General features: G+C 40.3%; 1 protein-coding gene and 1 pseudogene across 1 annotated transcript in view; both read right to left on the reverse strand.

Moving 5' to 3' along the window:
* The window catches only part of ppp2r5eb (protein phosphatase 2, regulatory subunit B', epsilon), a 41581-nt gene extending 38608 nt beyond the window's left edge, over positions 1-2973 (reverse strand). Inside the window, exon 1 of the mRNA XM_041847785.2 lies at positions 2611-2973. The gene's annotated coding sequence lies outside the window, so the exon portion shown is untranslated. The remainder of the gene's footprint in view (positions 1-2610) is intronic.
* A 4579-nt stretch (positions 2974-7552) lies between these two features.
* Positions 7553-10110, reverse strand: LOC121539758 (annotated as a pseudogene).
* Positions 10111-16433: the final 6323 nt, after the last annotated feature.

The raw sequence follows: 16433 nt of genomic DNA on the forward strand, positions 1-16433 counted from the left end.
CGGACAGCTGATGAAACTGAGGAGTATTTCTGTCTGTAATAAAAATTCATTCTGATTGGCTGGGCCTGGCTCCCCAGTAGGTGGGCCTCCCTGGCCCACCCATGTCTGCGCCCCTGCCCAGTCATGTGCAATCCATAGATTAGGGCCTAATGAATTTATTTCAATTGACTGATTTCCTTATATGAACTCAGTCAAATCATTGTAATTGTCGCATGTTGCGTTTACATTTTTGTTCAGTGTACATGTAAACAGGCGCGCAAAGGACCTGGGCATAGGACCTGCTTACTATGACAAAACCAAAATCTAGAAAGCACTTCCCTTTCCCAGGAAAACTATCGTGATAGTTTTGAATGGCAAACAATCACAATAGTTTAATCCTAATTCTGCATTTAAACTGAGGATAGGCGTTAGACTACTACTTTATAAGACTGTATTCCGGACTTTTCCTAATAACAAATGCATACTGAATCATGAGAACTGACAGGTGACATAAGATGATGACCCGGTCAGTTCTTGACAGTCTATAATGATTGCACAGAGCTCAGGCACATCATAAAACAAGGCAATCCCATAATGCACCAAGCCCAAACTGACAGGTGCCCAGAGAAGGCTGATAAGGTGGCGGAACAGTGACTAAGACTTGGGCTATATTACAGTCAGGGACATGGCATAGGCACTTACTCCCATCATAAATACAGGGGACTTTGGACGCTAAGTTATCTTGGCTGGGACATGACGCTTACCTTCCTCAATGTGACATTCAAAACTCTTGAGAATGAGCCGGTGGGACACATGCAAAATGTGTGTGTACACATGCACGCTCACTCAATCAAACACACAGGAGAGAAACACTGGCACACACCAGTGCTTCCACTCCTGCAAGATTGGCAGGATGCTTAGATCACAATTATGTACACCTACAGTGTGAATAAGTTGCTTCACATTCACTGGGTTTATGCATTTTCTAAGAAAAACATGGTTTACATAAACAACATACAAAAACACCCTTCAAATGAAATCTCAATCAAGCCTCCCTTTTCCGTATGCTTTCATGAACAAAATTAAGACCACACCAAAGATGCCACTGGAGAACATCTGGACAAAATCTTCATTCCAAACGGAAAGGCTCAGAAATGTCACAGTATTCCTCAGCCAAACAGGGCCAATGTATGTATTACATTTACATTTTAGTCATTTAGCAGACGCTCTTATTCAGAGCGACTTACAGTTAGTGAGTGCATACATTACTTTTTTTTCTCTTCTTTTTTTTCATACTGGCCCCCCGTGGGAATCGAACCCACAACCCTGGCGTTGCAAACGCCATGCTCTACCAACTGAGCTACATCCCTGCCTGCCATTCCCTCCCCTACCCTGGACGACGCTGGGCCAATTGTGCGCCGCCCCATGGGTCTCCCGGTCGCGGCCGGGAGACCCATGTATGATGAAATTTACTCTGAACCTGACATTCTAGGCGAGCCTCCACAAGAACAAATGGATTAACGTTAACATTAAGCACATCTAGGAAACCCTTGGTTAGTTAGTCCACAGACTTCTATTAAAACCGGGTTAACCACGATTGTTGATTCAAATGCACTGATATTAAAATACGCATGGATAAAATCAAACTAGCTAGCTATAAATCAAACAAATACCTATCAAAAACCAATCTAGCTGGTAACATTTATTATTTCACATGGACCTGCCAATTGCCCCATGCTTTCTTTGGTGGAACATGGCTAGATAGCAAATTCGATTAAGCACACCCTGACCACTACAAAATTACTGCATTCGCCTGTCAAATGGAAACAGAGTGTAAATGTTCTCTTCTCTCTAGTCAGAGCGTGAATACATATGCTAATCCATAGCATCTCAAAAGATACCTATCTAGCTAACTAACGACCTTTGTTGAGACATATTGCTATAACAATAACAACTAGTGGATAGCATAGTTGATGCTGGGCCTAGTTCTCTATGTATCTTGAAATCGCGATTAACAAGCACGTCAAGTAGCTAGCGAAGGCAAAATTACAGTAATAGATGCTAACGCGTTAGTTAGTTAACAACCTAGCCATCCTCAATTTCCACCTAAAACAAACGTCCTCTTAGTGTGTTTGTCGTTAGCTAGCTGTACTTGCAACATACTGTTTTTGTCTTAACACAATATAATTTAATACTGGTAATATTGGTAGTAATATGGGCAAAATATAAGATTATCGTTATTTAATTGCTAGTAACGACAGAAAGTTAGCTAACGGTCAGCTAGCTGTGAAGTTGGGTCGTTCGCTAGCTAACGTTACCTAGCTAGCTAAATTTGTCAGCCAGTCGTAGGCTAGGTAGCTAACTAATGTTAGCGAGCTACGTTAACGTTGCAGGAATGAGTACTGGGTGTGTTACATATAACATTATTGTATAGCTATCTAACATATAACAAACTACTTCACTTAGCAAAAATATATGTATTCTACTGTCATCAAGTTGTGTAAACGAGCTGAACCTTAATCCCACACCTCTCGATATGGAAGCTAGCTAGCTTCTAATGCTAACTACAACCACACGTACCCGAAACAAGATAGTTGCAGACGAACGAGAATGAGCCGTATCGTACATTACCTTGATCCTCTGAGGCTCTGTGGTTCGGAACGAAGACGGTGGCAATTAGTTATCCTGTATTAGACGATATTAAACTTAAATACTTCCAATCCCGTACAAGAAGCCTCTTGCAAGTAGCGGAAAAACACCAGAAAAGGCTATCTTGGCCTTTTTTAGACAGCCAAACCCACGAGCACCTTCTAACGAAATACGGATGTATAAAAATATTAAACTGAGTCAATCACGTTCCCTAGTTATGAAGGAAATCACTTGTTTACACCACACCTCTGTACTTTAGGTTATTTTTCTTTAGACAGTGTTTTATTTGGGGCAATCTCTTTTCACCCTATTGTCAATATTACTGGGCTGAGTCCATGGCACACAAAACAGAGATACACCTACCCATGATGCTCAGTTTGGATCTATAGGCGATGGTGATTGGTCGGTTTGAAAGACGTAATGGGTGGGGTTGGATGTTCAACAACGTCCATCATTGCACGAGTTGAGACGCTCATAGAGATGAATAAAACAGGTAGGTTGAAGAGTATGGGACTAGGAAAGAGATTGTGCAGAAGACGAGGTGGAATCCCGAATCGGAATCCCGAATCCTCCCCATATGGAATGAAGCTAAACCTGTCCAAAACCCAACCAACCCTGTTTTACCGTTCATCCGCCCTGAACGATGCTCTTGAACGGGCGAGAACTAGCTACATCTCTCGGTTTTCCATTAATTCTATTATTTAAATAGCACATACACATTACGGATAGAAGGCGAGGATTTACAATAACGGTTGGCTCTAGTTATGCACTGAGATTAAATTATATTTTTTCAGGAAATGCACCACAACTGTTACATTAAAAAGACAGAAATAGTACGGATAAGAATAATACCTCAAAAACAGAATGGCAATTAGTGAAAATATAAATGGAAATCAACAACAACAAAAAAGCTGACATTTAAAATATACAAGCATTTGTTATCGGAGTTGATTTTCAACAGTGACACTGTGCAGTAGCTATAGTTTTTAATTAAACTATATAGAGCCCCACAGTGGCGGTGTCATAATACCTACAAAACCTAGCGGTCAAACAGGGAAATGGTTACAATCGTTTTTCCACCATTCATTTTTCCCATAGGACATTTTAGACAGGCTTAACCTGGTGTTACGTTTTATAAGCATGTAAATCTATTTCGGACAAGGTGACTTTGATCAATATATTCAGCTCTATTTACTCTCAGATTCGAACATGCTAATTAGCATAAAAGTAGACATCATGCAAGACTACAAATCCCTGCAAGCTCTTTCACGTCATCTCTAGCTGACACCTTTGCTAACAGGTATTATTTCAATTTAAAACTTGCACAAGACAGTTCACAGAATTGTCAATTTAAAGAAATGTTGCCAATTTATTCATTACTACATTTAGCTAAACATTGGATAGTTAATCCACACACTTACCCGACCAGACATTTTACATTTTTGTCATTTTGCAGACGCTCTTATCCAGAGCGACTTACAGGAGCAATTAGGTTTAAGTGCCTTGCTCAAGGGCACATCAACACATTTTTCACCTAGTCAGTTCGGGGATTCAAACCAGCAACCTTTCGGAACGAACTGCAAAAAATCTCTGAAGCTGGAGACTCTTATCTCCCTCACTAACTTTAAGCATCAGTTGTCAGAGCAGCTTACCGATCACTGCACCTGTACACAGCCCATCTGTAATTAGCCCACCCAACTACCTCATCCCCATATTGTTATTTATTTTGCTAATTTGCACCCCAGTATCTCTATTTGCACATCATCTTCTGCACATCTATCACTCCAGTGTTAATACTAAATTGTAATTATTTTGCACTATGGCCTATTTATTGCCTTACCTCCATAACTTACTACATATGCACACACTGTATATAGATTTTCTTTTGTGTTATTGACTGTACGTTTTGTTTATCTCATGTGTAACTCTGTGTTGTTGTTGTTTTTAATCGCACCGCTTTGCTTTATCTTGGCCAGGTCGCAGTTGTAAATGAGAACTTGTTCTCAACTGGCTTACCTGGTTAAATAAAGGTGAAATACTGGCCCAACCTCTTAACCACTAGGCAACCTGCCACCTTTCATGCCACCAGGGGTCTTTTCACAGTCCCTAGGTCCAGAACAAATTCAAGGAAACGTACAGTATTATACAGAGCCATGAGTGCATGGAACTCCCTTCCATCTTACAGTGGCTTGCGAAAGTATTCACCCCCCTTGGCATTTTTCCTATTTTGTTGCCTTACAACCTGGAATTAAAATGGATTTTGGGGGGATTTGTATCATTTGATTTACACAACATGCCTACCACTTTGAAGATGCAAAATATTTTTTATTGTGAAACAAACAGAAATAAGACCAAAAAAAAGAACTTGAGCGTGCATAACTATTCACCTCCCCAAAGTCAATACTTTGTAGAGACACCTTTTGCAGTAATTACAGCTGCAAGTCTCTTGGGGTATGTCTCCATAAGCTTGGCACATCTAGCCACTGGGATTTTTGCCCATTCTTCAAGGCAAAACTGCTCCAGCTCCTTCAAATTGGATGGGTTCCGCTGGTGTACAGCAATCTTTAAGTCTTACCACAGATTCTCAATTGGATTGAGGTCTGGGCTTTGACTAGGCCATTCCAAGACATTTAAATGTTTCCCCTTAAACCACCCAAGTGTTGCTTTAGCAGTATGCTTAGGGTCATTGTCCTGCTGGAAGGTGAACCTCCGTCCCAGTCTCAAATCTCTGGAAGAATGAAACAGGTATCCCTCAAGAATTTCCCTGTATTTAGCGCCATCCATCATTCCTTCAATTCTGACCAGTTTCCCAGTCCCTGCCAATGAAAAACATCCCCACAGCATGATACTGCCACCATCATGCTTCACTGTGGGGATGGTGTTCTCGGGGTGATGAGAGGTGTTGGGTTTGCGCCAGACATAGCGTTTTCCTTGATGGCCAAAAAGCTCAATTTTAGTCTCATCTGACCAGAGTACCTTCTTCCATATGTTTGGGGAGTCTCCCACATGCCTTTTGGCGAACACCAAACGTGTTTGCTTATTATTTTCTTTAAGCAATGGCTTTTTTCTGGCCACGCATCCATAAAGCCCAGCTCTGTGGAGTGTACGGCTTAAAGTGGTCCTATGGACAGACACTCCAATCTCCGCTGTGGAGCTTTGCAGCTCCTTCAGGGTTATCTTTGGTCTCTTTGTTGCCTCTCTGATTAATGCCCTCCTTGCCTGGTCCGTGAGTTTTGGTGGGCGGCAAGTTTGTTGCGGTGCCATATTCTTTCAATTTTTTAACAATGGATTTAATGGTGCTCCGTGGGATTTTCAAAGTTTCTGATATTTTTTATATCCCAACCCTGATCCGTACTTCTCCACAACTTTGTCCCTGACCTGTTTGGAGAGCTCCTTGGTCTTCATGGTGCCGCTTGCTTGGTGGTGCCGCTTGCTTGGTGGTGCCCCTTGCTTAGTGGTGTTGCAGACTCTGGGGCCTTTCAGAACAGGTGTATATATACTGAGATCCTGTGACACTTAGATTGCACACAGGTGGACTTTATTTAACTAATTATGTGACTTCTGAAGATAATTGGTTGCACCAGATCTTATTTAGGGGCTTCATAGCAAAGGGGGTGAACACATATGCACGCACCAATTTTCCGTTATTTATTTTTTAGAATTTTTTGAAACAAGTTATTTTTTTCATTCCACTTCACCAATTTGGACTATTTTGTGTATGTCCATTACATGAAATCCAAATAAAAATCAATTTAAATTACAGGTTGTAATGCAACAAAATAGGAAAAATGCATAGGGGGATGAATACTTTTGCAAGGCACTGTATATAGAGCAAGTGAACAGCAAACCTGGTTTCAAAAAACAAATAAAGCAACACCTCACGGCACAACGTCTCTCCCCCATCTACTTGTTGTGTGTATGTACTGACGTGTGTATAACTAATAGATCCACACACACTACGTTAAGGTTTTTAAATGTATGTAAATTGTAAAAACTTTTATCTGTAATGTCTTTTTCGTTATGTTTCAGACCCCATTAATACTAGCTGTCGCCATTGGCGTCGGCTAATGGGGATCCTAATAAAACAAATAAAACTAAATAAAAATCCAGAGATTCTTACCTTGTTTGCCTCGATTTGGCAGTTTCCTCCAGATCACCATGGTATTTGTAGTTCTTTATGATTGCCACATTAGCAGCTATTTAGCATTTTGTTTTTTGTGGGTAAAAACAGGCGAATACATTGATAAAAGTCACCTTGTCCTAAAGAGATCTACACAGTTATCAAAACATCACGCCAGGGTAAGCCTGCATGAAACACAACCCTTATTTTAAGTGTTTCTAAAATCTCCTATGGGAAAAATAAATGGTAGAAAAACGATTGGAACATTTCCCTGTTTGACTGCTATGTCTTATGGGTATTGTGACTCATACTGTGGTATTCTATTGGGAAAAAGAAAAAAGTGCATATTGTTACACTAGAAGTTGCACCATTTTTTCTTTCAGTTTTGGTAATCTTGAAACTGTTCAACCCCAAAATGTTTTTGTTTTGTTTTGTAATGAAATAATCAATATAGACAATATCCAACATTGTTGAATCACTGTTACATAAAGTGTGTGTTTGTGTGTGTGGGTTGGTGGTGGTCAGGTCGAGTATACTTGACTGCTAATCTAATTAAAATAGGATACTTATGATGAAACTGATATTAGCTGACTGACTGATAAATACAATGCTACAAAGATATTAGCATATAACAAAACAAAAAGTATTACCTTGATTTTCCAACTTATGGTGAAATATACAATCAATGACAAAGAAACATTGGCACACCACAGGAAGCAGCTGGCACAGTGAACCCAATGAATGGAAAGCTCATCTCTGCCCTGAAGACTTTGAAATTGAACCCCCATAAACACTCAACTTGTCTCAGGACTGCACGTGATGGGGAATACATACTCAGCAGAGTCCCTGCATAGCAACTGTCATGTTATTCCACTCTGTGCCATGTGAGTGGAATGAAAGCTGCTCCTCTGAATATGAAGAAGTACTGAGTGCTCCGGTTCTGAACCCTGGCCTTTGTGACCCACTGAGTATGTTAATTAGGTGACAGGAGAGTATGCATTAGATCAGCTAGTATTAGCATTCTATTTATATGAAATACCAGTCGGTTTTAGCTAAACAAATAACCAAACAAGTTGGGAAAAACACATTTTAAAAATTAATACAACGATTCAATCTCATTTTTAGACCAAGCGGTTAAAAAATATTATGAATCCGTCCCTGGGATAAGTATAATATTACTTTCTGCCCAACAAGCAAGAAAGTCTTATGTTTGACACAATGTAAAAAAACACACAAAAAAAACACGGTTTTATTGATTGCATGAATCCAAACAAGTACTCTTTTAGTGCAAGAGGAATATTGATTGAAGGAATACAGACTGCAGTCCTGACTTTGATTAACCTTTATTGCGGCCCGACTCACACTGAAGAGTGTGAGGGTCTCGTCTGTGTCCAGCTGACCCATATCCCACAGATTTAGGCCCTCATCATGGCTGAGGCACAGCAGCTTGTTCAAGTCCTTCCCTGCCCCGCACATTGGACTGGCTGAGGAGCCACAGTTGCAGGTGGCCAGCAGGGCCTACTCCTCTGCACCCAGGCTCATGTCAAACACATTCACCAGACCATCAGTGGAGCCAGGCGGTCCGCATTCCGGGGGTGAAAGTGCACCTATGTGATGTCATCACTGTGGGACTCAGAGTACATCCCAAGAACCCCTATTTTCTTCTCCTTGGCCATGCAGGTGTCCCAGAAAACCAAGAAGCTGTCCTCTTTGTCCAGCTGCTCAGTGCCTGCACACAGGACCACATCGCTGCAGCTCACATCAAAGCTACAGAAGTGGTGGGAGGCGTCACTTTTGAACTCCTGTGTTGCCTCTGACCCAGGGCTAGTGTTAGCGCAATGACATGCTAGCTGTTCCCATAGCCTTCCAGTCGTTGAGCCACCGACTATGCATTTAAAAGCACATCTCGGCAGAAATACACTACCAGTCAAAAGTTTGGACACACCTACTCATTCAAGAGTTTTTCTTTATTTTTACTATTTTCTACATTGTAGAATAATAGTGAAGAGATCAAAACGGTGAAATAACACATATGGAATCATGTAGTAACCAAAAAAGTGTTAAACAAATCAAAATATATTTTATATTTGAGATTCTTCAAATAGCTACCCTTTGCCTTGATGACAGCTTTGCACACTCTTGGCATTCTCTCAACCAGCTTCATGAGGTAGTTACCTGGAAAGCATTTCAATTAACAGGTGTGTCTTGTTAAAAGTTAATTTGTGGAATTTCTTTCCTTCTTAATGCGTTTGAGCCAGTCTGTTGTGTTGTGACAAGGTAGGGGTGGTATACAGAAGATAGCCCTATTTGGTAAAAGACCAAGTCCATATAATGGCTCTGAACAGCTCAAATAAGCAAAGAGAAACGACAGTCCATCATTACTTTAAGACATGAAGGTCAGTCAATCCGGAACATTTCTAGAACTTTGACAGTTTCTTCAAGTGCAGTCGCAAAAACCATCAAGCGCTATGATGAAACTGGCTCTCATGAGGACTGCCACAGGTAAAGTAACATTTGAATTCAATGCCCAGTATGAACCACAAATACAAAAAACTGCAAATAATATCTGTAACATCTGCACCCTTGTGGATGACACAGGACACTTACCCGGCGAAATAGACAGGTTCTGATTTTCATGAGCACATTGTGACAGAACAACGAGACAGATATTTCACCGGATTTATAGATGTGAAGCATCCGTTTGGCTTTTTCACTCACTATGGTGATCGGCAGTGGGAGACGATAGCGTGAGATGGATTTTGTCAGACATTCTGCAAATGTTCTCATCGATTAAACATTTGATCTCCATACAGTTTTCTGTTTCCAAAACTAGAATCTGTAACAAACAGAGTGGACTGCGTTTTGTAGACTTTACCCTTTGCCAAAAATGGTGTTGTTTAGAAAGAGTGCAGGGGCAAATGTAGTTATTGCACACACGCACTTCACAGAGTAGTCATTCCCTAACGAAAATATGCAAATAAATGCTAGAACACGCCAACAGGATCTTACTAGCTCGTGCTTGGTCTGCCCACTATGATTAATTTGCTCCCATTGGAAACGACAGGCTCTGGTCTATCTTGGGTTAGTTATGAAAATCTGTTAGGGAACGCCTACTCTGTGAAGTGCGCGTGTGCAAGAACTCCATTCGCTCTTGCACTCCTTCTAAACAATGACGTTTTTTTACAACGTTGGCGAAAGGTAAAGTCTACAAAACGCAGTCCACTCTGTTTGTTACATAATCTAGTTTTGGAAACAGAAAACTGGATGGAGATCAAATGTTTAATCGATGAGAACATTTGCAGAATGTTGGCCAAAATCCATCTCGCTCAATCTTCTCACACTGCTGGTTCTAGTGTGGCCATCTAGTGACTGGCTTAGGCGTGATCTTCATGGACTTGGCCACCAGGTGGAAGTAGACCCCTGCAATATGGTTGCCTCTGCTGTATACCAGTTTTGATACAATAAATTCAACCAACGAATACAATGAATATTATTTCTGACGATGTAAAAAACAAAAAAACACAATGTGAGCTTTTGCTATACATCTTGTCTTTGTACAAGTTTATATACGTTTAACAATACTTTTAAACTGTTCACAGATCCCCCCCCAACAAATGTCCCAATAAAGTGTTACATGGAGTGGAGTGCCCTACAGATCTGTAAGGGACAAGCAAGTGACCTACATGCAGACAGAGTCATGCAGGCACACGTAAACACACGCACGCACACACACAATTATAAGAAGTAATTTGGTGAGTAAGTTAATGTTTGTGTGTGGGAGAGAAAATGAGAGAGCCTTTTATCTGCATGGCTGTTCCTTGAGAGCCCTCAACTCTCCCAGACAGAGAGACAGAGAGAGAAAGAAAGAGAGACAAAGTTCATGTATGGGATGCCCAGATGTTAGAAAGAGGAGGCTGTGGATAGTGACAAGGCTGTTATTGGCTTTTTTCCATTTTGGGCAAATGTACGTCCTCCGTCCTCTCTCCTCCGTGACTCGAGGAGTGGTCGAGGAGAGTGTCAATTTGTGAGTAGGCAAACAGGAGTGTTATCGCCTCCTCGATAGCCACCTTTCATCGAGGATAGTCATGTGTATCCTATCCGAGTCCTTCGCGGAAGAGTTTTGATAGGTGAGAGAGGACAGAGGAGAGAGGACGCAGCAGTTGAGCAAACCAATTGAGAAAAGGCCATTGTGAGGCAAACAGAAGGCACTTTGAGTGTTGTTCCTCTAGCTGCCTGGTGAAATACAAACAGAGGTGTAGTGTGTCAGTGGTGACTGGTGTTTGATACCATTCCATTCACTCCATTCATTATTATGAGCCGTCCTCCCCTCACCAGCCTCCTCTGGTGTGTGTGTGTACTATGGCCTCCCGAGTGGCGCAGTGGTCTAAGGCACTGCATCGCAGTGCTAGCTGTGCCACTAGAGATCCTGGTTCGAATCCAGGCTCTGTCAAAGCCGGCCGCGACCTGGAGACCCATGGGGCGGCGCACAATTGGCCCAGCGTCGTCCAGGGTAGGGGAGGGAATGGCCGGCAGGGATGTAGCTCAGTTGGTGGAGCATGGCGTTTGCAATGCCAGGGTTGTGGATTCGATTCCCACGGGGGGTATAAAAAATAATGTATGCATTCACTAAGTTGCTCTGGATAAGAGTGTCTGCTAAATGACTAAAATGTAAATGTTAAATGTACTCAGACTACACGTCTAAGTAATGTGCAGCTCTGGCTATCAGATGAGGGTTTCCCAATGTGGGGGACAAATTATATAGCCTAGGTGCTATCCTGCTGTCGGTCTGTTTTGTGACCCCAGCCCTCCCTTGGTTGCTTGATCACATACTGCTGATGCACTGTGGACTGCTGTGAGGCTGGCTAGTAGCAGGTGGCCTAGCTGGCTTCTAGTGCAGCGCAAGTGTGTAAGCACTGCGGGTGAGGTATGGCTAGTGTTCCAGAAAATGTATTTTCTTGGTCCAGTGGTTGAAGCATGTTTTCACTGTTCCTGACAACCTTGGCAGCACAGAGTGGAAACTGCTGCATGTCTGCACAGTGCTTAGAGAAACACGTACCTCACCACCTCTACGTAATATACAGCAACAACAGGGCTGAGGTAATGCAGAGAAAGGACATAAAAGAAAGTCCCTCCAACATGGTAAAAACTAGAGGTATTTCAAAGTGAAACCACACAGACACTAAGTGACCAAAAATTAAATATCTTTATTTAAATTGTTGTAATTTCAAAATGGACTGGAGTGGACAGTCGCTTTGATTGTTTTTATTAATTCACTAGATTTTGATTAATTCACTCATACAGACGGACAGATCAGAGCCTCATAGAATTAACATACTTATCATTGATTGAACCCAACCATTAAAATGGACATACCCATTTTTTTAGGTTGTAAAAAAATAACCTACCATGTCAAAACTGCATAAATGGTCATTTCAAATAGACATTTGATCAAACAAATAACTGAATCATGAATCATCGAGATTTTCAGGTGGACACATACAGAGACATCTCAGTTTCACAAACATTTATAATATTAAATACAGTTTAATATAAATATTTATTTGGTCTATAAAGATGATTCTGTAAAACAAGCAATTTGACATGGACATTTGTTGTAGCCATGTCAAAAATCATCACAAACACTACATCTGTAAGATTTGTTCATGCAAGTATCTTATATAATGCAGTTTGACAAATTAAGAACTAAGGACCAAATGCTTCAAATTAAAATGAGAAGCAAAAGGGAAACAAGTAACAACAGTGAAAAACATGGATGACTGTTTCAAACATCTGCTGTTTGAACAAAGTACTAAAGTAGTAATGACAATCAAACTAATCTGCAGTTACAAGTGCAAAGGCAAATGCACAGTTTTTAATAAAATTAAAACGGAATTGAAATAGATTGGACCCAACAACACTTTTACATGTCTCACCACTCTCCAATTCAATGGCTACAAAAAACATGTAACCTTTCAACTCCTTCCTCAACCACAGTAAAGGCACTAGGGTAGTAAGAACAGAGAGTTCAACTAAAGCTACAGTACAGCTACATCATTGAACCCTTTTTATTTAGTCTGACATTTTAAAAGAAACGGTGATCACATCACCATTCGAATGGAAAGTCATTAGCTTAGCTTAAAGACACCAAAAATAAGGAATATCTTGGAAAACGTCACATCTTCATGTTGAAACTAAATGCTTTGAAATAAGACATAGATAACACAACCCAACAGTTAACCATATAATTTTTTACATTTATTTAAAATAGTTTTTGATTTAAGATTCACTTCAGAATACTGAGGCCCTCAGTATCGAAATAACTACTGTAATCAGCATCAGGAAGTTGCCCCCCCAAATACACACATAAATATTGGACTATAAATTGTGCCTTCCTGTATTATACTTCTGCAACAAAAGATATGTATATTCTACTGCCGTTTACTATGTTCGTATTCTTTTCTTTTATTATTTCTTATTGTTGTTTCATTGTCGAGAAGGAACATACATGCAAGTAAGCATTTTATTGGACGATGTATACCATGCGTATCCCGTACATACGACTAATAAAACTTGAAACTTGAGTTTTTAATCTGTATCAATCTAATTCACTTATCGTTCCTCAATCTGCGCGGAGACTTCCTTGTCAATATAAAATGGTAGTGCTAAATTAACTGACCGTCCAGGTCCAACCACACTGTTTAATAGAGGATCAGAATTATGTGCTTTATTTTAGTCCAAGTTTATTATAATCAGAGCCCTGTGTTGTCAGTTCACAAAAACCACAACAAAAGTGACCTTCCTTCTCACTGAAACGGAGGGAGACGCACAAATAAAACAAAACAAACACACACTCTCACACGTAAGACAAGGCCACAACACAGCTGTCTCCTGAGCGCTTCCAGTCAACAGTGCGACAGTGACCTGTAAGACACAGACCAGCAAATGGACAGGGCAACAACAACAGTACATTCTGGGAACAGTGCATTCCCAGCTAGCACATAACATTCTGAGAACTATATGTTTCTTAAGAGTTTGGTGAGAGCGTGGTTGTCTGATGGTTATTTTGCATACAACCTTCCCACAACTTTCTGGGAATGGTGCAAGATAGTTGCTTGGCTTTGGAACATTCTCAGCACATTTAAAGAACTTCACAAAATAAGTTATTCTCTTGGTATTTCATTACTTTAACAGAACGTTTCCTAAGAGTTCAAACATGGTTACATTTAATTTCAATGTTGGTAATGTTCTAGGAACGTTCTCCAACTGGTTAGACATTGGGAATGTTCTCAAATAGTTCAGAGAACATTAAGAAACAACGTTCTTCACTGGGAATTGCAGTACTTCGGCATAACGTTTCCTACAGGTTTCCTTATGGTTCTATTTAAAGTCACATTCTATTCAAAGTCACAAGAAAACTTTACATAAAAACCACAAGAAAATATTCAGAGAACGTTCTAAGAATGTTATTAAAAAACAGATACATTCCGTTTTCAGCGTCAACAAAACTGTCTATATCCTCCATCTTGTTAAGTGTGCTCAGGTGTGTTGGCCACGCCCACTAATTGGCCACAGCTGATCTTAATTAGTGCTCGTTTCCTTTGAAATGGGGTCCGTTTGAATAGACTAAAATGAATAGCTTTGTATAAAAAAAGAAAAAGCATGCTAGCTCCATCCTGGTGGCGCAATGGACTAAGTCCATGGATAGAGAACAGAAGATTATAGGTTTGAATCTCACTGATGCGGTGTCACAATAAAAATGTATTTGCATGATTAATGCCTAAGGAAATTAATTTCCATGTGTCCAATCTATGCTTGGAGTAAAAAAAAAAGTTTACCCAAAACAAGCTAGCAGTGTTATTAATGAAACATTCAGTGAAAGTTAAGGAAGTTATTCAAAAACCTCAATAACTTATAATTTCCGGTCTCAGAGTGTTAATAAAACGTCCCAGGAAAACTTTCAAGGAACCAGAGTAAAACGTTCTCAGAACCTCAATGCAACCTAAAAATAAAAGTTCCCAGAACAGGCAAAATGTTCAATTCTGTTCTCAGAAAGTTTAACAAACGTTCAGTTTTAACAGTCAGGAAACATATCGCTTCATTCCCACAACCAATGTGAAACCAAAAACATACGTTCCCACCACTTCCAAGGAACCAAATGTGCTAGCTGGGTTTCTATTAGGTCAGTACTATAGACATCTATATATCATATGTATTCTGTAATCACACTGGGATGTACAGTATGGCTTTCTTATCAAGCCTCTGCCCCTGTGGGCCAAGGTAAGATACAGCTCTGTAGTTTGGCAGTTGGTCCAGGAACAATATTGGTTTTCCAATAATGGATGTATCTACAGTATATCTATATCTGTGTGATCAGCACAGCAAAGGGCTCCAGTCCTTTCAGTATTTTCTCTGCTAGTGGGAAACTGCTGGCATTCTTCCAGTCAGCACTCTTTTTTGTTGTTGTTAAAAACAATCAAAAACAAACAAATCAATTTGCAAGGCAAAATATACAATACTATCATAGTATACCTATACTATGATATAGTATATATTACGTACCACATTAAAGCAGCAAAAGCCTTGGTCACTTCTGGAAAGAGATACAGTAAGAACACTGAGGTAGGAGTAACTTTACTCTCTTCAGACTCAGCTTTGTCTCTCTGACTATAGCCTGGGTGTATAGTCCAGTCCAGAGCCATAAATATATATATATATATATATATACACACACACATATACACACACACTACCGGTCAAACGTTTTAGAACACCTACTCATTCAAGGGTTTTTCTTTATTTTTACATTGTAGAATAATAGTGAAGACATCAAAACTATGAAATAACACATATGGAATCATGTAGTAACCAAAAAAGTGTTAAACAAATCAAAATATAATTTATATTTGAGATTCTTCAAATAGCCACCCTTTGCCTTGATGACAGCTTTGCACACTCTTGGCATTCTCTCAACCAGCTTCATGAGGTTGTCACCTGGAATGCATTTCAATTAACAGGTGTGCCTTGTTAAAAGTGGAATTTATTTATTTCTTAATGCATTTGAGCAAATCAGTTGTGTTGTGACAAGGTAGATACAGAAGATAGCCCTATTTGGTAAAAGACCAAGTCCATATTATGGCAAGAACAGCTCAAATATTCCATGAGAAACGACAATCCATCATTACTTTAATACATGAAGGTCAGTCAATACGGAACATTTCAAGAACTTTGAAAGTTTCTTCAAGTATAGTCACAAAAACCATCAAGCGGTATGATGAAACTGGCTCTAATGAGGACCACCACAGGAATGTAAGACCCAGGGTTACCTCTGCTGCAGAGGATAAGTTCATTAGAGTTACCAGCCTCAGAAATTGCAGCCCAAATAAATGCTTCAAAGAGTTCAAGTAACAGACACATCTCAACATCAACTGTTCAGAGGAGACTGTGTGAATCAGGCCTTCATGGTCGAATTGCTGCAAAGAAACCACTACTAAACGACACCAATAAGAAGAAGAGACCTGCTTGGGCCAAGAAACACGAGCAATGGACATTAGACAGGTGGACATTTGTCCTTTGGTGTGTCCAAATTGGAGAGTTTTGGTTCCAACCGCCGTGTCTTTGTGAGATGTGGTGTGGGTGAACGGAAGATCTCTGCATATGTAGTTCCCACTGTAAAGCATGGAGGAGG

Source organism: Coregonus clupeaformis, chromosome 25, assembly GCF_020615455.1.
Source record: "Coregonus clupeaformis isolate EN_2021a chromosome 25, ASM2061545v1, whole genome shotgun sequence".
NCBI classification, from domain to species: Eukaryota; Metazoa; Chordata; class Actinopteri; order Salmoniformes; family Salmonidae; genus Coregonus; species Coregonus clupeaformis.